Source organism: Anarhichas minor, unplaced genomic scaffold (genome assembly GCF_050575085.1).
Source record: "Anarhichas minor isolate MPS153535 unplaced genomic scaffold, ASM5057508v1 ptg000012l, whole genome shotgun sequence".
NCBI classification, from domain to species: domain Eukaryota; kingdom Metazoa; phylum Chordata; class Actinopteri; order Perciformes; family Anarhichadidae; genus Anarhichas; species Anarhichas minor.
In genome coordinates, this window is record NW_027466458.1 from 5,690,634 (window position 1) to 5,700,954 (window position 10,321).

The 10,321-nt window shown below is 42.6% G+C and overlaps 1 non-coding gene across 1 annotated transcript; it reads right to left on the minus strand.

The window, feature by feature from the left end:
- Window positions 1-10,211: 10,211 nt before the first annotated feature.
- On the minus strand, window positions 10,212-10,293 carry trnas-aga (transfer RNA serine (anticodon AGA)). Its single transcript has one exon. It is a non-coding gene; the product is annotated as a tRNA-Ser (tRNA).
- Between the last annotated feature and the right edge of the window lie 28 nt (window positions 10,294-10,321).

Sequence of the window (10,321 nt, forward strand, 5' to 3'; positions counted from 1 at the left end):
CCTACAGTGTTTTTTTTAGTCTTAGTAATCACCTTTGGGGTGATTTTCCCTGAAGCTACCCGACTTCGCAATCTAAACTGTTTATTTAGACACGCTGAATATACACATGAAAGAACAAGCGTCGTCAGGTGAGGTGAAATGAGCCTAATGTGTGTTGAAGGTGTAAAAGAAAATATGAAACATGCTTAGGTGGAGAAAAACAACGACCTTTCAGATAACATATGAAGCCAGCGGGCACTTGTCTCGGTCTAAGTAGCTCAGAGTCCAGGCGTCTGCTGCCAGCTGAGCAAATAACACCACAGGAGCAAAGCAGAGGGTCACAGGACGGAGAGTGAAGGAGATGTGGAGGGAGATAAAGGACATTTCTACTCTTAGTTTGCATTAGGAGAGATGTAAAAGGTGGATGCATTGAAGACACTGTGGGTATTACTGATTGAACATCTCACTCCAAACCACTGGAGCCTGAACCTCAGCCACTAGAGCATTAGTGAGGCACTGATGTTAGGCAATAAGGCCTGGTTTGGTGTTGCAAGGTGTTCAGTGGGGTTGAAATCAGGGCTCTGTGCAGGCCAGTCAAGGACTTAACTGGTAAAACCATTCCTACTGGCTTTGTGCTTGGGGGCATTGTCACGAGTGGATCCTCCCCAAACTGTTGTCACAAACTTGGATGTCTACAATGTGAATTCTTTGCTGTGGCGTGTCCACATACTTTTGGCCACACAGTGTTTGACGTAGACTTAGTTGATCAATATCAATATTCCTAATGGAATATTTTTGCTTTGATTAAAAACAGCATTATTCAGCGAGACAGGTTTTGTTTACAATCTGTATGTAAATCTTGAAATCTTGCATCTCAACATGTGCAATCAATATGTTCATCAAGTACTCTTGATCGATACAACAAATCCAGCTGTTCCAGCATGGACACCCCCTGCTCCATGGCCACCCAGCGCTTCTACTGTCATCTTGATATAGAGCAGAGATGTATTTTGTGAAAATTATTGTGAATATTTACTCGTGATCCATCTTACCACCACGCTGAATTTATTTTAAGAGGATGAGGAGAGCATTGAATGCATATGCCAGAACAAACCTCATGGTAATTTGACATATAAATTACCCCACTTTAAGCTCCTCTGTGGGGTGAGAAGACTGTATAAACATGCCACTCTGAATCCTGCAGAGCTGCCAGGACACAGCAGCTCAGTGAAATCTGTATTTTTTGAAAAGTCAGTGCTGGAATTTGCCCAAATACAATTCATCACGCATATATACAGTATATATATATATATATATATATATATGATGAGAAAACCAGAAAATGATCCTGCAATATCTGTTCAGGCAGTGCATGTGTAAAACTTTAACTTTATTTAGATATTTTGCTGTCAAATTTGGTGCAGTCTTCTGTTTTAGGGTATTAGTTATTGATCAGAGAAGAAGAAGAAAGTGAATGTAACTGACTCAAGCAGAGTACATTTGAGTTCAGCAGAGACGAGTAGAGCACAGTAGAACAAAGTCGCCTGCTTCTAATCTTGTGTGCCAGACAGAGAGTCTGTTTACCTGCACAGTGTTTATGAGAAAACCTGGAATCCCCCTGTTGAACAACAAAAGGTGGACGTGTGCATGTGCAAGCGAGCTTTGTGTGTGTGTGTGTGTGTGTGTGTGTGTGTGTGTGTGTGTGTGTGCGCGCTCAGCGGCCTGTTGTCCGACTGCATCTCTAATTTGTTTAGGTGTGACCGGCTCTGTTTGGAGCCTGGCCTATACTGCTCTCTCTCTCAGCTCCCCTCCCTCTGTTGGGCAGCGAGTTCGGGAGAGTGAGAGAGGGAGCAGCCCTGACCTCCGGCACTCGATGCGGAAACAATGGCGACGTGCCTCAGGGTGACAGCGGGAGACAGGAACAGGCACAAACACAGGAACTGTCCATTCTGCCACTGAGCCAGACCGGCAAAGGCCTGAGAATCTGGAGGAGGAACTCTCTGTCTCTCTCTGTCTCTCTCTGTCTCTCTCTCTCTCTCTCTCTTGCTGCATTGCTGTCTCTCCCTTTCTGGATATGCCCTAATATGACAAAAGTGATACACTTGATTGTATGCTGTTATTAGCCAGAGGTCCCAAAGGGGGACGCTCCGAGCGCCACAGAGTCGTAGGGAATGAGACGGGGGTATTTTAGGACACAATGATGGCCTCTTTCAACTCATAGGCTACCTTGCACAAGAACTCATGCATTTTTCACAAAATATGATAAACACCATTAAACAAGACTTAGACTTGCCCATAGTGATTATCTGCGGCAGGAAAGCGCTGGCAGGGTGCCGGGAACATCAGCATATTTGTGAAAGTTTCAGAGATGTTCAACTAGAAGCTCTTGGAGCGACACTGGCTGCAGCTCTTTTTCTCTCGGCGGCTGCATACGCCGGGGCCAGGCGGCAACCTACGAGTCTGAAAAGTGAAGCCAGTGCGAAAGGCCCTTTAGCTTGCATTCTTCCTATTGGCCATCAGGGGGCGACTCCTCTGGTTGCAAAAAGGACTTGATTTATTCCCTCAGTAAACATTGTACAGTGGTGCTTTGAGCTAAATGCCAACGTCAGTATGCTAACATGCTCACAACATGTGAGCACAAATTTTGAGCAGGTATAATGTTCAGCCGGTCACCTGAGGCTAATGGGAATTAGTTTGGCCCCAAACCAAAGCAGCCTAAACATTGCGGATGATGAACTTTAGGTGAATAGACATACAGTATAATAATTTCAAGGATTTTTATAAAGAGCTTTATGAAGCAAGAGACGGAAAACACAAAAAATACAGAAGGTGCCCGACGCTGAGCAGAAATAATGAATGGCAGCTTTCAGTTTATAGTTATAGTTCGGCTTCAGTTTATAGTTAAAGAAGGGTGTGGTCTGTTGCTGAACAAATGGGCCAAAGGGTTTGGACTGAAACACCAGGATTGAATCCTTGAAAATACATCAGGTATTGGAAATCAACTCCCTAGTTTTCTGTTGACCTGGACAGAGAAAAAACCGGTTGATTTAAAGATGATAGATGAAGAAGTTGTGTGTTTGGGTAATTACCTGATCACTTTGAACACACACCTACTTTAAATGAGCTATAATTCATCTCATGCGCAGCTTTATGAAGAGGTATTAAATGCATACATTAATCATTGCTGCTGTTTCCTTGATGCTCTTCATCCCCAGGGCCACAGTTATTTGGGGGAGATGATGTTGAAAAATGAATGTGTACTGAGCTCATCTGTCAACAACGTTCTCTCAGTATAATGGGAACAGTAATAAAAACGTGTCTGTGGTTTAGGTGCTGTCCCAAGAAAATAGTGTGGTATTAATTTGTACATGAAGCATTTTGATTATTCTATTTGGTCCTGACCGCATTCAGCTGCGCTGTCTGGTTAAAAGTGTGTTTCTGGAAAGCCAAAGTACTTTTGAGGGATTATTTTATGGCGCAGATTTTTATTTCTCTGAGGATGTCAGATCACCAACAGTAAGCAGTGAGTAAAATAGTTGCTGCACTGAAACTTGACCCAGTCCCAGTGAACTCGGCGAAACCGAATGAGGGCTTCACATTTATTGCAGTAAAGTGCCTCGCTGAGGAAAAAATAGTGTTTTCTGCTAGACGATAAAAAGCCCAGAGAGCAGTGGTTGTATCCATTGAGACTGTCTGCAAGCTGTTGGTATCCTCCAAACAAAATCAACTTCATATGTTCTCATATGCTGACAAAATGTTGTCTGATATGGAGCTGGGAGCTAATGCTCAATGTGACTTAGGGTTAGCTTGTTAAACAGACATTACACCTGCAATAATTGTTATTTTTCCAGTTTTTTGGGGGGTTTTGGAGCCACTTTGGGTGCAGCGGAAACAAGTTAGTACAACATTGACATATATGGTTGATATGGTGAACATGTTATCAGACAGTTGATTATATAGACATCCAGTAGTTTGGGAGCAACATTATCATTTAGAGTTCTATTTGTGTCCACATGATGAAGAGAACAATTCCAGTTTAAGACCAATACTTACATTGGTTTCAGGGTTAAGTTGAAGTGTGACAGTAGACATGATTTCTGTGAGACATACACAGAAACAAAATGCAACCAATCACAGATAATTGTGTTTGCAGAAGGATGTTGCACTGCAGGTTGAAGCCCAAAATAAACGCTGTATTTCATTGCCTGTCCTACAGTAGAATAGCTCTTGGTCTAGTCTCACTGTATATACATAAGGCAACTCGTAAAATATACAATGGAGCTGCTGATAATGGTATGATTGAGCTATAAACCTGCCAACCGTTGATGTACACCAAAACACTGACTTCCTGACTTGGTTATTGTGCTGTACTCAAGGGAAGTACTCAAAGCCTCGAGGGGCAGCACTATACAATAACTGACCAGATTACATCACTCAGCAACCAGAGGGCACATACTGCCCCACCTCACCTCACGCTCACACCCTCCTGCTACCGCCCTCCCTCATCCAGTGATGTGGCATTGTTCCGTATTAATGAGAGTGACCTTGAGGAAATCCCCTGCAGCTTTGCACTGGAGACTGTCAGTCTGGCGAGTCATGCCAAGGCAAACACAGTTAATCAGCCAATAAGACACCTGTCTGCTGTTCTCACCTACAACCAGCAATCAGGAATGTAAAACCGGATTGGGAATGGCACTGGGAACACTGGGGCCATAATGTTGGGAGCGGAGCAGTCTTCCTCCCTCCATCCTGTATTGGCCTGTGAGGCCGAGGTCTAGTCGCGTTCCTCTTTTCAGCAGGAACCCCCCACTGAGTGAGGCATCGCTTTCAAAGAATTCAAATGCGCAGCGTGGCCCACAAGGCTCCTCTCTATAGGTCGGGTGTGAGAACCGGTCCTAAATGCTGGCTTCAGTGTGTTTGTTAGGGAGGGAAATAATACAGAAAAGATTCAGTCCAACTGGGGAAAGTGCAGCCCAGTGTGTCAAATGGGTGCAAATGTTGTACATGAACTTTGCAGGGTTCCCTGCGAGGGTGTAAATGCAACAGGTCGACTTTAGAGCCCTCAATTAACCTTTTTAGGAGAAACGGAGCATAAGCCCATCCAGTGTTACATGGGAATGCTAATTCCAAATGGGGAGGAATGTCTTCTGCTGTGTACACATTTTCCTTAATCAATTTTTTTTAAATGTCCCCTCAGTGCTGTCTAAATACCCGAACACATAAATAAAACATTTTTTGTTGTGGATTCCCTGGTGAAAGAATGCTGTGCTGTTAAAACCACACACACACAACAAAAAAAAGGAATTTTGGGTTCGGTTCATAGGATGGAATATTTGGGCTCCGCGAATCAAACTAGAAGACGTTTCACCCCAGAACACAATGGATGTTGTGGTGCGGATTCTCCATTGTCTATTGTCAGATTCCCCCTGCCTCACCCTGTGTTACCCCACAACACATCCCCTCCCGTGTTACTGGGAAAAAAAACATAGGGTGAACCAGCGAATCCCCAACTCTTTTTGTTTTCAAAAATATCCCCCGAGGGAGATCTTTGTCTGGCGTTGGCCTGCGTTGCCAGGTTGGCGGGACTCGACGCTCCGTAAAAACAATTGATGGAACAGAAGATGGTGTCAAGCGTGTCCAAGAACATGGCTTTCCAAAGTGGTGAGGCTTACAGAGCACGTCTCCCAGAAGTCCTTTTTCCTTTCCTTTAAAAGACAAAAATCCTTTCTCACTTATCATCAGCTCTGCAGACTGGTTGGTATATTATGGCTGCTTTTGGGGAAAAAACACAAAGTAACAACCACTAACTTGCCAAAGAATTTGATGAGATCGATAATCAGACATTTTTATTTTGTGGAGAATCAGAAATGAGAAGCAGCACGGTAGTACAGTTAAAAATACATTTATATACTACTGTATGTTTCTAGTTTTGGTACAGTTTAAATGTTGGCACTTTTATAGACTTCCAACTGAGAACAAACTGTGTTTTGCATAGTCCAATGTGTGCAGATTGAAGTGGTTCCATTCCAACTGGAAGACAGCTGCACTTATCCAAACGCCCTCTAAAAAAAGCTGCATGTATTTTGTGTTAGCAGGGATCAGTTGGATTTCCTGTCTTTTGTGGCTTTGAACCAAATGGAACTGTTTTCACTTACTAAAACAGGATTTCCCATAACTAATATATAAGGTTTCTAATCAGACTTAAGGTTTGTCCCATCTCCATCTGTTTTAGATTTCCTTGGAGTCATCGTGGATCGCAGATATAAAGGGGATCAGTGATTGGCGGGGGGTGAAAATCTAACAAAAGCTATTATGCTACATTGCAGAGCTCAGCAGTATCCGCATAACTCGAACTTCCTTGAAGCACAGTGTTTTATTGTGATTGGAGGGTATAACTGCTAAACGGCTCTATAACCATAATTCTGTTTAGTTTTGACAAACGCTCAGTATAAATATACACTAATAAACAACACTACATTCTTGTCCCATGCTTTCACAGCTGTGTTCAAAAGAGCACACAAAATAGTAAGTGCGTGCCAACTGTAAAATCACACTGCTTTATGTGAGTCAACCTCTATCTCTGGCATCACCCCATATTTCAGTGATGTCTAATTGAAGCACACAGTAAAAGCATGACTATTCACTTCCCTTGCCTCATTACCTTGTCTCATAGCTTCTCTCCATCCTGCCCTCCCATCCACCTGCACATTCTAACGAGGTGATCGCAGCCCTCAAATACCAGACTGTGATCGCATCGCATGCCTGCCCCATGTGTCCACTTTCCTCTCTTTGTTAGCCCACAGCCTCGCACACACATGGAGGGCCCGGGCTGTTTCCTGCAGGCGAACGCAGGGAGGTGTGTTTCTAATTATAAACACGATGCAGGGTTCAGCACACTCTCTGCAGGCAGGCCAACACAGTCACCAGGATTTATGGTACCAAGGTCTAGGCTTCCACCCTGGAAACCCACCAGAGACGCAAAGCTGTTCACTTTCTGCGGCTGTAAATCAGAGCAGAAGTAGCTGCCAGTCTATCGCAAGCCGATATAGCGCTGTATCCTGCAGGAGGTGAGAAAACAAATCTGCTCCTTGCACTCTTGTTAGATAAATGTGGCACTTTAATGCCTCTATTCCTGTTGGCTTCTCAAATATTAAGCTTTATCTTTAGTGATCAATCTCACATAATGTTGCTGTTGGCTATACTCCTGTCCATACCATGCCCAAGTCCTGCATAGAAAGAGACGGCAAAATGAATGACAGTTTCAATCAGCAGGTGCAGAGAGCCCAGCAATGTCACTCAGTGGCTTCATAATAAATGATCCGTGCAGAACAGCAGTTAAGGTGATCAATTGGAAGTGTTCTTAAAAAAGTGACTTATTATCAAAAGATGTTTCATTTTCAGCACATCCCTCCATCTAATCAAATGACAGCCTTAGTAAAGGTATAGTGCAACATTTGAGAAGATTCGTACCATTCTTATGTTTGGGCGCTGGGTAAGGAGACAATTGGCTTAGCTTAGCATAAGGCTAGAAGATACGGGAAACCGCTAGCCTTGTTTTCTCCATTCAAAAATAAATACTAGCATCTAAATACTACTAATGTATTTTGTTTTTATTCCCGTCGTAATGTAAAAACAACATATTATGGTTTTACAGAGAGTTACATGCTGTAACTATGTTTAGTGCACTTTAGGATAGTTGGTAGGCTGGCTGTTTCCCACTGCCTCCACTCTTTATGCTAAGCTAACCGCCTCCTGGCTTTAACCATGGAAACCCATCATTGTGGGAAGATCTGGGTAATTTTAACCTAGGCATAATGAATCTAACTCTGGATTATTTTAGCCTTTTTATTATTGAAAAGAAGAGGAAGTCCTTCACAGACAGGAAGGTTTCCCTTTTGTGCAATAAAGTTCCAAAATATTGTGCCAAGAACAAACTGGAATGTGGTAAACAATGTTCGGGAACAAACTGCTCGCAAGATAGATGTGTGATTACCAGGATCTAGCATGGCTGGACAATTGATCTTTGCAGAGTCATGTAACCCCCAGGGAGCAATAGCCTGAGTTCAGCACTACTAGGGAGTGACACAAACATGATGGTATCCAGGTTGCACTGTGATAAATCCCTCTTTGGCAAAACACAAGCAGTCGGGCATACTTAAGAGTATTACACATCAGTTCTAAAAACACTGCATGTGCCTTCCTATATATTGTTAATGACTAATGAGTCAGAGGAATGCAGCCAAAATCTTCATAAACGCAGGAAATTGTATTGAATATAAAAGGAGAATCACTCCAGCAGGGATGGAGTCGAGGTCAATGCAATATTGTTGATCATAGGAAGCTCGTCTCGGTTATTAACAATGACAAAAACAAACAGAGGTGGGTCTGCAGTTGGACGTTTCGGAGCAGGACAGCAACAAGTAAGTGGGGTTTTCCTTCAGTGGAGCAGGACTCTCCAGGGCCCTTCAAGACATGAAAGAAGCCCTCCGGGCTGCCAGAATCCCTTTCAATGCACGGAGGTTTTGCAGAGGAAGAAACTCCAATGCAGGACCTTTGTTCCTTTGTTCATGTTCTCAAGTAATCTTTTAGGAGCCCAGGTGGACTGAGGGTGTTTTTTTTTATCTAGGGTGTGACGGCAACCACACAACAACATCCAGTTCAATCCCTATCTGTTGGACATTTCACACTGAGTAGATGTATAGATTAAAAGAAAGCAGTTATGCAAACAGACAAAAACAAACCATTCAAATGATGAGATGTAAAGTGTAAACCATACAGTTCCCATGCATTGGCAGCTGGTGCCAGATCATGAAGCGTGTCTATGTTTTTGCATCCGTGCCATCGCGCAGAAGAGGGGCTGAAAAGCAAAGAATGTAGCGATACAGCTTCAGTAGCAGACGGTTATGAGGTTTAACGGTGACAGATGATGGTGGTTCTTGCGGTGCCTGGCCATGTTACATGTTGTTTCGCCACATAATATTCATATATCAGGCTAGAGGAGAAATACAGCAGGTACTGGATAATAGACACCAGTTCATTTTATAAAATGAACCAACAGCACATCTGCATCGCTGACCTGGGTCATTCTGCTCAGGTGCTAAAATAAATGTGATGAGCATCGAGTGCTGCAGGAATGAATTGTGAAAGCATTGGTTTTTTGAATGGGATTTTGGTTAGACGGCTGAAATAAATCTGTGGTTAACACAGAAGGGATTTTAACATCTGGTTCTACGATATATAAAACATGTCTGTAAATACCCCCCGTCATTTTGGATCTTTTACGGGTCTTAAAAAAGTTGGCTGCTAACAAGTGACTGAATGAAACTGCAGGGCATTAGCTTTTTACTTCTGATGATTGTTGTTGCGAAATCAGACATATCAATAAAATCAAAAAGACATTTAAACTGTATTGTATGAAGACACAACACACTCACACGTTTCACATGCATGTACTGTATTTCACATACTGTACATGAACATGTACCTGTTTGTTTGTCTGTCTTTTACCAGGATTTCTCAAAAACTAATTAGACTCCAATGACATTTGTCAGGCCGTGAACAAGTGATCTTTGATGGGATAGCACCACCATGTGGACATTTATATAACACATTCAATTTTGGGTTTATAACTCCTGAAACGTGAGGTTGAAAATCAAACTTTGTTTTTCCGTGAATGGGGTCTGGTTGTTAATGGTTAATATTGTGTGCCATCTTTCAAGTTATAATGATGGGTACGTTTCTGGGTACCACTTTCTGATGAGTCAGCCGTTTTTAAAGGGTTTATAGGCATTAATGCGAGGCTTTATTGATGGTTAATAAGTCATGTACCAATGCTTTGTGGATCACTTACTAGCCATTAATGAGAATACCTGTTGGGTTGCCAGGTTGTGGAAATCCTCCATCATCAAATATGCCTTGTATTTTTTTAGCTATGTCTTCAACAGAAAGATGAATGTTTGACCACTTGCCATCTGTAAAAAGGGTTGCAGGGCATCTACAACAAAATCTATTTATTTATAATAACTTCAACAATAAAAAAGCATTTACAACTGAAAAATGAATGTGTCACTGTGTCAACCATGTAACCATACTTGTAAATGGTAAATGGACCGTACTTGTATAGCGCTTTTCCAGTCTTCCGACCACTCAAAGCCATTTAATTAATCACACACTCATACACCGATAGATAAGTTAAAAGTCAAGGTAACCCTCTGATTGCTCTAAAGGTAACTCGTTGTCGGCAGGATTCGAACCTGCGCGGGGAGACCCCAATGGATTTCTAGTCCATCGCCTTAACCACTCGGCCACGACAACTGACTGCATGATACAGGTCATCAAAAAT